We start from the raw sequence: 17,374 nt of genomic DNA, 5'->3' as shown, positions 1-17,374 counted from the left end.
GAACATCTACCTAACATAAAATCAAGATGTACTTCTGAGGGAAAATGACCACCTTTGGACTCTATCAATGGAAAAGGATGGACAGGAGATAAGAACAAAGTAGACATGCTGCAACTGTGACTTGGATAGCATCCTACAACTAAAAAAGACACAACACATAAACTTCACTATAAACAAAACCCAAAAGCAAACAAACCACCACCACCCAAGGGGCTTGGTGAGTGGTTCTCAAGGGAGTTAACACTGACACATATCCGTGAGATGAGTCTCTCCTGAAAATAGAGACTTCGCACACATTTCACCTCTAATTATCATCAGAGTTTTAGTCTTTATGACATCATCTCAGTTCAGTTCAGTCGCTCAGTCGTGTCCGATTCTTTGCGACCCCATAAACTGCAGCACACCAGGCTTCCCTGTCCATCACCAACTCCCAGAGCTTGCCCAAACTCACGTCCATTGACTTGGTGATGCCAACATCCATCAGCTTTCATCTGTGCTGCTTACATCAGGTCACAAGGAAGCGTCCACTAGCTTTGGAAAATAAACGGCACATAGTTTTGAAGCAAATTAAAACTATTGTTGTCAATTATGTCTCAATAAGGTTTCAAGAAGCATTCTAAATGTCTATGACTTTGAAACAATATTTACATAAAATAAACACTTAGCTCAGATGTCAGCTAAAAATCTACTCTTTAAGATCTCGCAAAGATCTCAAGAATTACCTTGAACCTCCAATTCCATGCCTTATACTAGTCCACAATAAACACGTCCCTCCAGGCATGCTAAACAACTTCACCTTCTGCAGAGTCACTATTGTGCACATCTCTCACATTTCATCGCAAATGGTTTGCCAAGTTTTTTTTCCCCTCAAAACTCCAATTCCTTTCCTACAAGTAATTATGGTACCAGTTGATTACAATACTGTTTTTTTCAAATCTTTACAAAAACAATTAAATTTGTAACAATAAAAGTTAACAAGAACACTGTTAAGAGTGAATTTAAATAGAAGGCTACTACATACTTTATTTCCTTGATTCAATTACATTAAAATTGTTTCACAGATTTATATAAGCTTATTGTTACCCACACTTCTGTTAGGAAGCTGCTCTGTACTTTTACAAAGAATTGGACAATAGTCCAAATGACTAAGTGAACTCTGAATTGAATTGCTAGACTTTATCTTAATCCAATCATGCACCATTTATCTCAGTTAGATTGACTAGTGCTATTAAAAAAAAAAAGAATAAATCAATCTCTGGCCTAGATCTGTGTACATGCACTTTTGTCCATGAAGTCTCACCTTCTTTCTGCATCTAATATTACATATTTTATAGGTCTTTACTCTGTAATTTTTTTGGACTTCATAAATACAGCAAATATTTTTGACTCACGGGTTTATCATTTATTAAGATTATATCCTAATCTTAAACTTTGTATTAACTGAGTCTCATGAATTCTTACATACTTATCCTTACTTAAACATGGCAGGAATGCTTTAGTTTTTGTTTCTGTCATAAGTGGAATGTCACATTTAAAAGAAAAATGCATGTGTTTGTAAACACATGAAAAGATGCTCAACATCACTCATTATTAGAGAAATGCAAATCAAAACCACAATGAGGTACCATTACACGCCAGTCAGGATGGCTGCTATCCAAAAGTCTACAAGCAATAAATGCTGGAGAGGGTGTGGAGAAAAGGGAACCCTCTTACACTGTTGGTGGGAATGCAAATTAGTACAGCCACTATGGAAAGCAGTGTGGAGATTTCTTAAAAAACTGGAAATAGAACTGCCATATGACCCAGCAATACCACTTCTAGGCATACACACTGAGGAAACCAGATCTGAAAGAGACACGTGCACCCCAATGTTCATCGCAGCACTGTTTATAATAGCCAGGACATGGAAGCAACCTAGATGCCCATCAGCAGATGAATGGATAAGGAAGCTGTGGTACATATACACCATGGAATATTACTCAGCCATTAAAAAGAATTCATTTGAATCAGTTCTAATGAGATGGATGAAACTGGAGCCCATTATACAGAGTGAAGTAAGCCAGAAAGATAAAGATCATTACAGCATACTAACACATATATATGGAATTTAGAAAGATGGTAACGATAACCCTATATGCAAAACAGAAAAAGAGACACAGAAGTACAGAACAGACTTTGGAACTCTGTGGGAGAAGGTGAGGGTGGGATGTTTCGAAAGAACAGCATGTATATTATCTATGGTGAAACAGATCACCAGCCCAAGTGAGATGCATGAGACGAGTGCACTGGGAGGACCCAGAGGAGTCGGGTGGAGAGGGAGGTGGGAGGGGGATCGGGATGGGGAATACGTGTAACTCTATGGCTGATTCATATCAATGTATGACAAAACCCACTGAAATGTTGTGAAGTAATTAGCCTCCAACTAATAATATATATATATATATATATATATATATATATATATATATATATATATAAAATAAACAGAAAAAAATTTTTTAATAAAAAAATTAAAAATAAATAAATAAATAAAAGAAAAATGCAGAGGCAAAACCACTTCCCCCAAAATGTATTTTCACTTATAAAATTTAAATTTCTACAAGGAACAAGAAAAAAAAAAAAATAGCAGGTATTTAAAGAAAGAATTGGAGAAAACACACAAGGATACCAAAGATTACAAGAATTCTGTTCATGGTGGAACCAGTGGGTTTCCTCTTTGGTTCATCCTATCTGATGTACTGCAGTTCATCCATCTGCAGACTGCAATTTTGCAAAATCAGTAAATGAGTTGCTTCCATTAGAAAGTTAGCAACATAAGAAAGAGCTAACCACTTTCTTAATTTGGGGAACTAAGTGATTCAATCAATACAGATAAAATTTATTTATGTCTATCTAAATCTATCTCAGGATGCAAGATGATTCTTATTTCCTAACTGTGGTACATGAAATGCTTAGTCATAACGATGACAGACCAAATGACCACTAACTCACACAGAACTCTAGTCAAGCATTATATGGTCACGCGGCAACAAAGCAATCTTTAAATACAGAACACCATGAAAATGAGAAGCATAACAACCACTACAATTCAAAGAGGAAAAGGGAAAAAGATATGAATATGCTTCACACCCCCATCCCCAGCACCTTTCTAAACTCCGGCTGACTTTACATCCAACAGTGATGCACAACTCATTTTTAATTACATATATGGCCATTAATTTTCAAGAGCTACAGTGAACAAAATTGACAAGTAAAACGTCAGCTTTCATCTTCTGGCATGAAAATGCCACAGAAAAGACAGTATTCCAGGATATTGAGGTAATGGCATAAAAAATTTAAAACAGTTTTCAACAAACTTAGAAGGATATAACCCACACACTTCACAAACTCATATAAGCTCCCAAAGCAACTGAGATTGGATGGCAAACTTAGAGAAATAATTGAAACTCAGAACAGTAAAACAACCCTTTAATGACACATCTCCAAGGATACTAGTAGAAATATTTTTTCAAATTGTGTGGTACCCTAAAGTGCTAAAACTATATTTTCCATACACTGTACATTACTGTGAATAAAACAGAGGTCTCAGAAATGATGATAAAAAAGAATCACCTTAGGGTAAACAAATCTATGGAAAACAAGCAACATAAGAGCTAAGAAATAAAAAAGTAGAATAAAATTAAGTGGAAATAAAAATCTGAAAAGAAGTATATTAGATAAAGTTGATACAACAAACATATTTGGAGTGCTTAAAATAAAAACAAAACAGTGAAACAGAAAGCTAATTTTTTTTTAATTTCCTTTAAATAAAAGAAAACTATATATATGGAAAGGTACACTGTGGGCCAGGAAAAACTCAGGATAGACAACCCAGAGAGACTGCTACTGAACTTTAAGTGGTAAATAAAGAATCATTAAAGCAGACCAGTAAAAAGAGAAAAAAATATTTTTTAGTGGAAAATTCAGATTTTGTCAGTTGCATTTGATTCCATAAGATAGTATAACTATAGTTATTAATACTATCTCACATACTTGAAATCTGTGAAGACAGTAAATCTCATACACATAAATGGTAACTATGTGAGGTGATGGATGTATTAATAAATCTGTGGTAATCATTTCATGTCTTTCTTAAAGACAATGACTAGATGGACTTCAGCCAATAAAATGACTTGGGAAAACCATGGGGAAGAAAAGATTTGAGGATTGAGATGACTAAAAAAGAAAGTTAATATTATCTTCTCTGACAAGTAGAAATGGTACAATTAATTTAATTGAAAGGGGAAAAGAAATTTAAAAGTTGAAAAAAGTTTACATTGCCCTACAGTCACACCTGGAAATCAAGCAACATCATTAAAGCAAACTAAAAATAAAATAAATAAAAGTATAAACATGTTTTACATATGGTAGGCACAAAGTAAATACAAAGACAATTTTATTGGATAAAAATATTTTTGAGTGGTGGAAAGAGAGGAGAGGGAAGAGGAATGTATTCATGCTTATCACTGAGAGTTTAAAAAGAAATTAAAGCATTATGCTAAGAGAAATAAGTCAGACAGAGAAAGACAAATACCGTATGACATCCCTTGTACATGGAAATCTAAAAACTACAACAAAGTAGTGAATATAACAGAAGAGAAGCAGGCTCACAGATACAGAGAACAAATTAGTAGTTACCAGTGGGGAAGTGGGGTAGGGGCAATATGGAGGGGGAGATACAAACTACTGCATGTAAAACAGGTTCAAGGATATAAGGTACAACATGGGAAATAAAACCAATATTCTATAATAACTGTAAATGGAAAGTAGCCTTTAAAAATTGCATAAAAAATTTTTTTAAAGAAATAGCATTCACAAAGACTGTCAAAGACCACCATAAAATATGAAAAAGCTTCACATGACAGCACTTAGAACAAATTTATCTACTATATTAATAGCAATAGGTTTAACTTGTTTAAAGACATTCTAAGATTGAAGCAGAAAGTGAGACCTAGTTCAAGCTCAATGTTTAAAAGAACACCTAAACAAAATGATTCACAGAAGTTATCATTAAAAGGTAGGCAAAGATATACCAGCCAAATGGAAACCAAAAAAAACAAAAAGTAGATAGTCTTGATTGTCATATCAACCTAGGCATAATTCAAGTCCAGAAAGATGCCAAGAAATTGGGTAACTCTACATGATGCTATTCACAATTTTAACTATACATAGCAAAACATTCATAAAACTGAAATTATAGGAAAAGACAGAAATACACTAGTTATAGAGACTAATTTTCTTCCCTCAAGTGAGAAAACAGTACAAGATTTATATTGCAAAATAATCACCAAATAAGTTAATATTCATCACCATCGTACAGTTACTTTTTTTTTCTTGTGATGAGAACTTTTAACATTGACTCTTAGCAACTTTCAAATACACAACACATCCAGGGGATCTTCCCGACCCAGGGGTTGAACCTGAGTCTCCTGCTTTGGCAAGTAGACTCTCAGATTCCTCTGAGCCACCAGGGAAGTCCAATAGGATCATACACATCAGTAATTACCTTAAATGTAAATAGATTAATGCACCAACCAAAAGACACAGAGTGGCCAGGTAGATGAAAACATGTGCGTGGAAGCACTTCCATTTACCACATCACTCTGCTTGACTCCCCAGATTGCATGTAATTATTTTTATTGTTAGGTTAATCATGTTCCCATTATGGCTTGCAATTGTAATTATCTTTTCTTTTTTGTCTGGTGATTGATTGCAAAAACTGATAAACATCTCACTATTGTGATTATGTAACTATTACTCACTTACCACCACTGTATCATAATTGGTCGACAGAAAAGTAATAGAATTGCATATTACCAAAACTCCCGTTTAATAGAAAAACCTGCAATTGCTTTTAAAACTCCAGATGTATATCAGAATTACCTTGGAAATTTTTGAAAAATACAAATGTTCAGGTATTGCTTTCTTTTCCAGAGTTCCAAGTATGTTTCTAATGAGCAGCCATGTTTAAAAACAACTGGACTATATGCAGATCATTTACTTATATCCAGCTTGTTTCACTTTTTCTATTTTATATTCAGTGCTCTCATTTTCATTTAGTTTATGTTCTCCAATTTCATCTTTTCTTTCCTATGTTCTTTCTCAAGCCTTGATCAAGCACAGTAGAAAAGCTTTTGTGTGTGTGTGTATATATATATGTATATATAAATGTATAACATATATTCTAGAAAACCTATGAACTTTTGCCTAACTAAAAAATTGATGACTTTGGTTCCACTTGTTTGACTTATTATGAACAGAATCCTAGATGTCTAATTTTAAAAAAGAGATGCAACAAGCAACAGAAGTTTACTGTATAGCACCGGGAACTACAGTCAATATCTTATGATAACCTATAATGGAAAATAATTTCAGAAACAATACATGTGTATATGTATAAACTAAGAAAAAAAATCTACTTTTTGAAATTTAGTAATGTTTATCTTTTGCCAGTTTTTCTAAATGTCCTAAGGAGATCTAGTAACCTATGAGATACAGAATTTTAAATATATTTCTGTAGGATATAAGAATAATGTATATTAATATAAATAGAAATCTAGTATACTTAAATTATTAATAACGTCATTTAAGATGCTCCTATTCTTATTTTTTCTGCACTTGATAAAATGTTAATATTTTATCTCAGAGAAGTGTTAGCATGTCTCACTATAACTGTATATGTTTTCTTTTCCCTTATATTTCTTCTGATTTTTGCTTTACATATCTTTTCTTCTTTGTTGTTAGATGTCTAGTGGTTTATGATGTCTGTCTTCTTTGTGAATTGTATCTTTTATCATTAAAAATATTCATCTTTGTTTCATTTAAAATAAAAAAAATGAAAATCATGTCTTCATTAAAACAAAGAAAGCAAATATACAACACAGTGTTATTAACTATAATCACCACGTTGTACATTACATACCCAGGAGGACCTATTTACCTCATCACTGAAAGCTTGCACCTTTTGAACACCCTCACCCATTTCACCCACTCCCATCCCGACCACCAATCTGTCCTGTCTCAGTGAGTTTTGGATTATTGTGGGGTTTTGTGGGGAGGGAAGTTGATTCAGGGTTTTTCAGATTCTACATACAAATAAGATCATTTGACTTCTCTTTTTGTGGGGAGGGAGAGTTAAGGGAACTAGGGATATAGGGTTTAGTATATTTAGTATATATTAGTATATATATTTATATATCATTTACAATATTTATATATTATATATTTAGTATATATTAGTATGTAGTCATTTACTCTTTCAGATTTTTGAAATATGTGAAAGCATTGCCTATGCAAAGCACTCCAACTTAAAGATAAAAAATTTTAATTTACTCTTCTTATCCTAAGGAATTTGAAATGAAGGAATAAGAAATTATACATTGAATTTAGCCTATAAGATGTTTCTGAACCCAGTCATCAGACGTGCAATAAGCAACTGCCCTTCTTTTGAACCTTGTTCTTGGGTGCTCCTACAATTGTTTTACATTTATTTTTATTTTTGCATTTCATTATCCCTTCTCTAAGCAGGGGTCACAGAGGTATGGCGTTTTCTTCCTGAAAGCACAGAATATTAGTACACATAGAATTAGCAAGTGGAAAAGTGGGTGGTAAGTATTTTTCTTGTTCACAAGGCAGGTCAAAAACTCTCTCCCCCTAATTATCACTCTTTGGTAAAGACTAATCGGGAAGAAAGCCAAGAATACAAATGGAGAATAAAGAGAAAAAAATTCCCTCGGTAGAGAAACAGTGGAGCTTGATAGCTTTTCAATGATTTTAGTCATCAAAATAGAATCATCTTGTCATAACATTAATTTTCTACAATTTACTTTCATAAAGCATGGAACACAGGCTTTCTCCATAAATTACTGTTTTCCTAACTTTCATCACATCTCTTGTCCTACAGTGGCAAGATGGGGTACGGCCTGTGGAGGGGAGGAGAAGAGGGAGCAAATAAGACATTTTCAGAGTTGAAGAACTTTTGAAAACCGCTCTCTTCATGCGAAAGAAAGTGCTAGTCGGTTAGTCGTCTACGACTCTTTTTTGACCTCACGGACTGTAGACAGCCAGGCTCCTCTGCACATGGAATTCTCCAGGCAAGAATACTGGAGTGGGTTGCCAATTCCTTCTCAAGGGGATCTTCCCCACCCAAGGAGCAAACCTGGGTCTCCTGCATTGCAGGCGGATTCTTTACCATCAGAGACACCAACATGTAGCTATGTGTTTATGAAACGTGTGGAATTTTAACACACCTTAAGGCTTTATCTCAAAACAATAAATCAGAAATATGTATCTACTTATGGTTTGCTAGGGATAAGTAATCAGAATCATACTTAAGAGGTGGAATCATATTAATTTTTCTAATCAAAAAGAGTCACAAATTTTAACAGTGAGTTTCCAGGTTTGATGGTAACTGTGGTTACAAGGTCAATACATCACTATTCGAGTAGGTTTCACTTGTCAGTATCAATTCACTCTTGCCACACCCTTACCATTCACACAACAGAATGTTATGGTGATTATTCAATTAATATGCTGTACTGTTCAGATCATAGATAAGAATTCATAAGTAAGCAAATAATAAAGGTATCCAAGCACAAAAAGATAGTACTACCAACCCATGCACTTTATTCATAAGCTAGTTCTTTACATGTCATTCAAACAGTCTGTTTTTTTCTTAAATTAAAATTTAGAGGAAGTTTTACCAACCTATAACAATTTAAACAATAGTATCAGAAATGAAAGTTACTTCTATTTAGAGAGATTCACCAGTATGGACAGATACAGACAGCAACAGAGAAAAAGCAAAAAGACATAAAAAACTAGAATACAAAAAAAAAAAAGAAAGACACAGCCCATGGTCATTTAACACAGGGACAGTTAGTCCTTAATACCTTACCTGTCTAGTACAAATCACCACATTGCAACTCATTTTCACTGTGTATAATGTCTGTCTAATTTACTTGAGAAAGATTAAATTGTGTTCAGCATTTTCTTTCTAAGAAGCATGAACTGGTTAAAGTTAAAAGTTTAGTTAAAATGTTTATAACATAGAACTCCTAAAATATTTCTATACATAGAAGCAGGTCCTATGTGATAACCTGACTGAGCCTGTTTAGAAAGGAAGGGTAACATAGCCCAAGAAGCTACTTTGCATGAACCAGACATGTGCTGGAGGAAGGAAAGTCATTGGACCGACTGAAGCAGAGGAGAGATGATTAGGGCTCAATTAAAGGAGAACAGTAAACTGAGGACCGTGAATCCTGGGAGAGTGAACAGGCGTAAATCAAAGCTTTCAGTAAAATAGTTAAGTGAGATGCATATACAGTCAACTAACCTTCAACAATGGATAATGCCAAAAACACAAAATGTGAAAAGGATAGTCTATTCAATAACTGGTGTTGCAAAAATTGATATCCACATGCAACAGAATGAAACTGGACCCCTATCTTATAGCAGACAAAGACTTCAAATGGATTAAGGACTTAAATGTAAGACGTGAAATTATAAACCTTCTAGAAAGAAAACATAGGTTGTAACTTCTTTGACACAGGTCTTGGCCATGCCTTTCTGGATTTGACCTCAAACACATAGGCAACAGAAGCAAAAATAAATAAGGAGACCTATATCAAACTAAAAAGTTTCTTCACAGCAAAGGAAACAACCAACAGAATGAAAAGACAGTCTGCAGAATGGGTGAAAATATCTGCAAACGACATAGAAGATAAGGCATTAACAACCAAAATATGCAAAGAACTCATACACTTCAACAGCAAAATTTTTTTAAATCCAATTTAAAAATGGGCAGAGAATCTGAATAGACAGTTTTCCAAAGAGGATATATAAATGGCCAACATATACAGGAAATGGCGATCGACATCACTAATCATTAGGAAAGTGCAAATCAAAACCACATTGAGCAATGACATCACATCTGTAATCATGTCTATTGTGAAAAAGATGAGATAATAAATCAGTGAGGATGGGAAGAAAAGGCAACCCTTGTACACTGCTGGTGAGAATGTAGATCAGTGTAGCCACTATGAAAAACAGTATGGCGATTCCTCAAAAACTGAAAATAGAACAATCACATGACTCAGCAATCCCACTTCTGGGTACAAATTCAAAGGAAATTCATTCAGTATCCCAAAGAGATATCTGCACTCCTATGTCTATTGCAGCATTAGTGACAATAGCCAAGATAAGGAAATCTAAGTCCCATCAATGAATGGAGAAGATGTGGTACATATATTCAGTAGAATATTATTCAGTCATTAAAAAAAAAATGGAAATCCTGTCATCTGCAACAAAATGAGTGAACTTGGAGGGTATTACATTAAGTGAAATAAGTCAGACTGAGAAAGACAAAGGCTAAATGATATCACATATACAGACACTCTTAAAAAAAAAAAAAAAAAATTGAACTGGTAGAAACAGAATAGAATGGTCATTGCCAGGATCTTGGAGTTGAGAAAAAAAAGAAAACAAGCAAACACACAAGCTTTCAGTTTTAAGATGAGTAAGTTCCCAGAAGCCAATGTATTAATACCACATGGTTGCCATAGTTAACTATACTGTATTATATACTTGAAATCTGTTGAAATAGACTTTAACTATCCTCACCACCAAAAAGAAAAAAGGGAGTGTGGGAGGAGAAGGGAACTATGTGAGGTGATGAATGTGTTAGTTAACTTGATTGGGAGCAGTATTTCCCAGCGTCTAGGTGGATCAAATCATCAGTTTGTACGCTTTAAATATACAAAATTTTATTTGTCAATTATGCCTCAAAAAAGTTGAGGAAACAATAACCAGAGAAACATTTATTAAATAAAAAAAGAGCCTCATGCGGTAGATACTTAGGAAATACTAACTGGAAAACCCTGTACAGACAGGACTAGAGTAGGTAGGTACTGAAAACAAGGAGGAAATCTCTCTCTTCTTCAATGACAGGAAACTAAGGGTACACTCATGTCTGACAGCAACTCATTGACAATGTCCCAAAATTCAGATTCCCCAAGAAAAGAACAAATAGCAGAGAAGAGATGCTACGTATATCCTCAGCCCATAGCTTTATCTGTTTCAAGTCTACAAACCAGTTTCTTCCAGTCCCCTGGGAATATTAACATCAAACTGGAGGAGGATAATGGGTGCTTTAACATCTCCCTGTAAGCTCATCAATGATGTACTAATAGTTCATACGTTTAAGCCAGACACTCATAACTCATTTTAAATGGTGCCACTGTCTAATAAATTGCTTGAAACTTTTTAAAATCTTCAGTGTTCCATAAAAATGAAAGCCTTTTCAGAATAATTGAAACCAGTAATGCAAAACAAATGTATTTCCTTGATAAATTTAGTTTTAAGTAAGCTTTAATTTATATGCTAAATTTTTTAATTTAGTTCAAGTTTTGGCAGAGACATGTTTATTTTAATTGTTGGCCTTCAAAATTCTAGCTTAGGAATAAACATCTGCTTCTTTTCAATTTTCTGCATAAACTGGGGACATTTCTTTTAGTTGCAAAAAAGGACTGAATACACAGTACTGCTTCTGGAAAGGTTACAAAATTGCAGTAGACAGTTTCTGTGAATCTTTTATGGGAGATCTTACAGCGTGATACACATTGCCCTTAAATCTTAACTGGGGTTCTTATATGTATTTATATTTAAGCTATGTTTTGATGGAAAGAATGTAATACATTAGCACCTAGATGCTGTGCCCAAATATTCTTCTTTGGAACACTTGTTGAATCCTCTTATAAATTTTAAACTCCCTCTCATTGCTTTACAGAGATTCACAAAATATGTAGATCCTTTCTCTGTGATGAAAAACCTCCCGAAGAAAAAGCATACACACAGCCTCGGCCCACCTATACTGGAGACCCTGTAAGCAATCTGACAAACAACATACGGTGTGTATTTTTCCAGCTATATCCTTTGTGTGCATGCTAGTTCACTTCAGTCATGTCTGACTTTTTGTGGCCTTTTGCATTTGTAGCCCGCCAGGCTCCTCTGTCCACGGGATCCTCCAGGCAAGAATTCTGGAGTGGGTTGTCATGCCCTTCTCAAGGGGATCTTCCCAACCCAGGGACTGAACCCACGTCTCTTATGTCTCACTGCAACAGCAGGCAGGTTCTTTACCGCTAGCACCGCCTGGGAAGCCCAGCTATATCCTTTGGAGGAAATCAGTAAAACTTTTGGAAAATTAAAGTTATAGCGCTTGAAACATAAGCAGTAATATTCATCTTTTGCAAATACTTTGAGAAGAAAACTAGGAGAACTCAGTGCCCATTACAAATGTGCTGTTCCTTCACCAGCCATGGAAACATGGGTGAAGGCACAGCTAAGCACATGTGCACCCATCAGAACCAAGTGGTCACAGAATCCAGGTAACAACGCCCCCTGGCTATTATTATGATTGAAACATGCATTGGGACTCAGCTGATATAAATATGTAAAACCCCTGAAAATCTGTAAGAGTATTTTCTTATTAGGTGTTTTATTTCATTGGTTTCTTCTTCAGTCTACCTTTAAAGTATTACCCAATTGCCATGTAATAGTGTATAGCCGAGTGATGCTCACGGTTCCCTGAAATGGCATATTTGCTTTAGAAGGAGTCCAGATTATAACAGAAAGAATGGTGGAGGACCATGAAACAGATCTTTTAATAGAGTTAGTTAACCTGCTGGGTCTTAACAGTCAGTCAAGAGCCTCAAGTAATATCTTTGCTCAAGTATCAGAGGAATAATACAAGGCCCAATCACAGAATGGGCTTCCCAGGTGGCGCAGTAGTAAAGAATCCACCTGCCAAGGCAGGAGATGGAGGTTTGATCCCTGGTTCAGGAAAGATCCCCTGGAGAAGAAATGGCGACTTACTCCAGCATTCTTGCCTGGAAATCCGATGGACAGAGGAGCCTGGCAGGCTATAGTCCATGGGCTTGCAAAAGAGCTAGACACCGCTTAGAAACTAAACAACCTCAATCACAGAATAGTAAGTTCCACAGGCCTAGGAAAACCCCACAGAATATCCTCAACGGCAATGGTTCTCAAACATTAAAGCTACACAAGAATCACGTGGTGAGTTTGCAAAAACAGTTTCCGAGGCCCATCCTCTGAGATTTTAATTCAGCGGATCAGGCGAGGCCCATGAACTTATAGTTTAACTGGTGGAGCCAGAGCGCCTGCTCTGTGGAACACACTTTGAGAACCACTCCCCCACCGCTAATAATCAGAGTCAGCAATCTTGTAAAAGGCAAGGTGATTTGCTTGTACATTAAAGTTTGAGAAGCACTGCTTTAGGGAATGAGTGAACAAGTTTGGGTTTTTTTTGTTTTTTTTTCTTCCTACTACAATATCAGGATAGGGAGATGGTGAAAAGAAATGTTTTCAAAAGAAACTAAATCTAAGTGCTTAAATCACACTCTTTTGTCATGAAACAAACCCATCTGGCCCCCTTGTTCACTTTCCTCAAGGAAGCATTCTCATCCCTTCTCTTATCCGCCTCTCCATCCTCACTGCACCTTCCTGAGGGCTCACCAGGAGGCAGAGGTCCCATATGAACTTCATGTCTGCATGTTATGGATTTCCTGCAAAAATCTAGCATTCATATAATTTTTTCTGGTCAATAAAAACTACACTGCCATTAAAGAATAAAGTTTGAATTATACATCTATAAAACTTTATGTAAATAACTTCATAAGAAATAAACAGAAGAATAATTTTATTAGACTGATTTGGAAACAGGGCCACGACTAAAGTAAGAAATATCAGAGTGGCCTCCTACAGTCACCCACATCCCAGAGATAGAGGAAGGACAGTCTCTTGACTGATTGTATTGTATGTAATTGTGTGTGTGCACGCTCAGTCATATCCATCTCTTTGTAACCCCATGGACTATATCTGGCCAGGCTCCCCATCCATGAAATTTTCCAGGCAGTAATACTGGAGTGGGTTGCCATTTCCTTCTCCAACAGATCTTCCCAACCCAGGGATTGAACCCACATCTCCTGTGTCTCCTACACTGGTAGGCATTTAGCCACTTAGCCACCAGGAGAGCCCACATGTAACTTTATTTTACACGTAATTACGTCAACTAAACAAGTATAACACACGATTAAACAGGCTACCATCATCCCAAATGATGAGCCTGTACATAAAGGATAAAATAGAAGATGTGAAAAAAAATTTCTATATCTTTTCTTTACTTTTATACCTATATGAGATGATGGATGGTCACTAAACTCACTGTGATGATCATTTCATGATGTATGTTAGTAATCTGTATACCTTATAGTGAAAGTGAAATGTTAGTTGCTCAGTCATCTCCATCTCTTTGGGATCCCGTGGACTGCAGCCTGCCAGGCTCCTCTGTCCATGGGATTCTCCAGGCAAGAATATAGGAGTGGGTTGCCATTCCCTTCTCCAGGGAATATTCCAAACCCAGGGATTGAACTCGAGTCTCCTGCATTGTGGGCAGATTCTTTACCATCTGAGCCACCATGGAAGCCAGTACAGTGCTGGATGTCAATTATCTCCCAGTAAAACTAAGAGGAAAAAAGTTGAAGATGTAAATAGATCAAGTCTTCACAACGGGAATGACCTGAGTCCCCATGACTAACACTTTTTTGTTGCTGATTCACGCTACTCTAGGTTCAGCAGCTCCTGACAAGTTACAGAAAAGTAATCTATTAATAAGTTACAGAAGAGCCCCAAGTCCAGTCACATGCTGCAGAAATGTGATTTGAACAAGCAACGACCTCCCAAACAACAATAACCCATCTCCCTTGCCTCGCTTACATAAAACTACCACACAGACTACCGCCTCGGTTATTTCCATAATCAATGTGCCTCTTGCTAGTCTAAAGTTTGACACATAAATGAGTAGATTTCAGGTCTGTTAAGTGTAAAGAGCAAAGGAGAACATAGAAAAACCAGGAAATCCAAAGAAAAGAGGAGACATATGTATACCTATATTTAATGGCTGATCCACTTTGCTGTAGAGAAGAAACTAACACTATAAAGCAATTATATCCAATAAAAATCAATTTAAAAAATGCCACATTCAGTCTCATTTTCTCCAAGAAATTCAGTGCACACAGACACCACTAGACGGATAACACTGATCCAAGGGTCTAACACCAGTTTTGCTACTAGACACCTTGAGGTATCTAGTGCTACTAGAGTCTAGGCCTCTCATTTGTTTTGAAATGAGGCTACATTATAATCAAGATAAATACTTCTATATCTAGGGGTTTATAATTATTCTGGGTATCCATGCCATCAGAAAGCCAAAGAAACAGCTACTCAGAAGCAAATGGAAAATAACCATCGTGGATAAAGACTTAAGAGCCGCAGTTCCACTAGCCCCACACAAGGCATCCTAATCCCAGGTCAGAACTTGGTACTGCAGACTGCCCAGACACTGGAGCATAAAATGGGGTTTATTCACATGAGCATCCTCCTTAACTTACTCAACCAGATGTCTTCCATGAATACCACCCAGATGCTGAAATCAGGATCTCCTTTCTTAGGTATCAGGGCTTCCCTTGTAGCTCACCTGGTAAAGAATCTGCCTGCAATGTGGGAGACCTGGTTTTGATCCCTGGGTTGGGAAGATCCCCTGGAGAAGGGAATGGCTACCCACTCCAGGATTCTGGCCCAGAGAATTCCATGAACTGTATAGCTCATGGGGTCGCAAAGAGTCAGACACGACTGAGTGACTTTCACTTTCAGAGAGTTCAAGCTGCCTCCAAAACACACATAACTGAATGGAAACTGAAGGCCTCACCCACCTCATTCCTACTACATGCTGCAAATCCTTTTCTTAGAGACAAATCAGAAGCCCTCTTTTTTGAAGACATGTGGGTAGTTCATAAACAACCATTTATGACAGTGCCTGCATGGGATCTCCTTCTCTGAAGGGATCTGAAATTAAAAGAACCATGCATGTCAACTTTAGGACAATCTAGATGATATGTTTAGTGGAAAGACTGAAAGCAGAGAACCAGGAAACTTTTGGTTATCCTATTTCTAAAAAGTCAAATAAACCTTCCAGAAATGGCCATTATCTGCTTTCGTGACATCTGCATCTCCTTGTTTTGGCCGCAGCCACAATTTTTATTTGCAAACCAGGTCTACCAATCTCAATGGACCCATGTCTTCAGTCCAACGGTCCTTTTTCCTCTAGGAATTTTATGTTCTACATGAATCAATTTGCACCAGTAACTAAAATGGATCATTAAACCCTGACATTTTTTTAAGAAGAGAGAAAGCAAGAAACACCTTTTCTTATTTTGCTTCAAGGATACGCCTACATAGTTCATGGAGTTGAAAGCTGCATAAGATGAAGGATCTTCCTCTCCAGTTGAAAGACTAAGGCATGAAATATACAAGCATGTCACAGAGAGGTCAAGAGAAGGAATACAAAGAGAAAAATTAAATTAAATTTTAAAAATTGGGCCTCCCGTTTCTGGAGGGGGGAATGTTATTTTGTTAGAATAGGAAAAAGGAGTCCAAAATGGCAGTGGCTAAAAGAGAGACAAAGAAAGAGAGGAGCCCGGGAAAACGACCAGAGTGAGAACCTCAGGTGAAACAAAGACACCCCCTTCCAGGCTAGCCCTAATTTGCATTGGTCAGGCTCAGCGGGGAGAAGACAGATGTGCAAAAAGAGGGAGCCAAGACAGGTTGGGGCCTCTCCTTTAGGGTCGGTCCACCCTCACTCCTCAAGGGTGTACTATCCTTCGTTTACTGAATACAACTCTGAGCTGTAACAGAGCTGTAACACTGGTCCACTGTTCCAAACCTTTGTTGTGCAGGACAGAACCAAGGAAATTACACACTCTCCCAACACTATGAAGACATCTGAAATGATTATTCTAATTAAAAAAAAACCTTTTTTTTTTTTTTTGGAAAAGACAAAAAAGAGAGAGAGAGAAAAGGAATACAGCCAGATCATCCATCTAAGTATTGGGAAGAAAGGAGAGGTAGGAAAAAAATGGGACAGCTAAGCAGTAGCCTTTTCCGTAGTGTCAGAACCCTGATTTTTATTCTGAAGCAAGGCTAAAAAGGGGCTTCCCAGGTGACACAGTGGTAAAGAATCTGCCTGCAATGTGGGAGACCCTGGGTTCAATCCCTAGGTAGGGAAGATCCCCTGGAGAAGGGAATGGCAACCCACTCCAGTATTCTTGCCTGGAGAATCCCATGGACAGAGGAGCCTGGCGGGCTACAGTCACAAAGAGTCTGACATGACTGAGTGCCTAACACTACTACTACTAAGGCTAAAAAAACCTACATTTCCCAGATAGTCCTGCATGGAGGTGTAATCACGTGACTATGTCTGAGC

At 36.7% G+C, this 17,374-nt stretch overlaps 1 protein-coding gene across 1 annotated transcript in view; it reads right to left on the bottom strand.

Moving 5' to 3' along the window:
* The window catches only part of NRG1 (neuregulin 1), a 1,100,563-nt gene that overhangs the window by 1,025,402 nt on the left and 57,787 nt on the right, over window positions 1-17,374 (bottom strand). The gene's annotated exons all lie outside the window — the stretch shown is intronic.

The sequence above is a fragment of the Muntiacus reevesi genome, chromosome 10 (assembly GCF_963930625.1).
Source record: "Muntiacus reevesi chromosome 10, mMunRee1.1, whole genome shotgun sequence".
In the NCBI taxonomy this organism is placed as follows: Eukaryota; Metazoa; Chordata; class Mammalia; order Artiodactyla; family Cervidae; genus Muntiacus; species Muntiacus reevesi.
The sequence above is the reverse complement of the archived record's forward strand: the minus strand, read 5'-3'. Positions and strand labels throughout refer to the sequence as shown.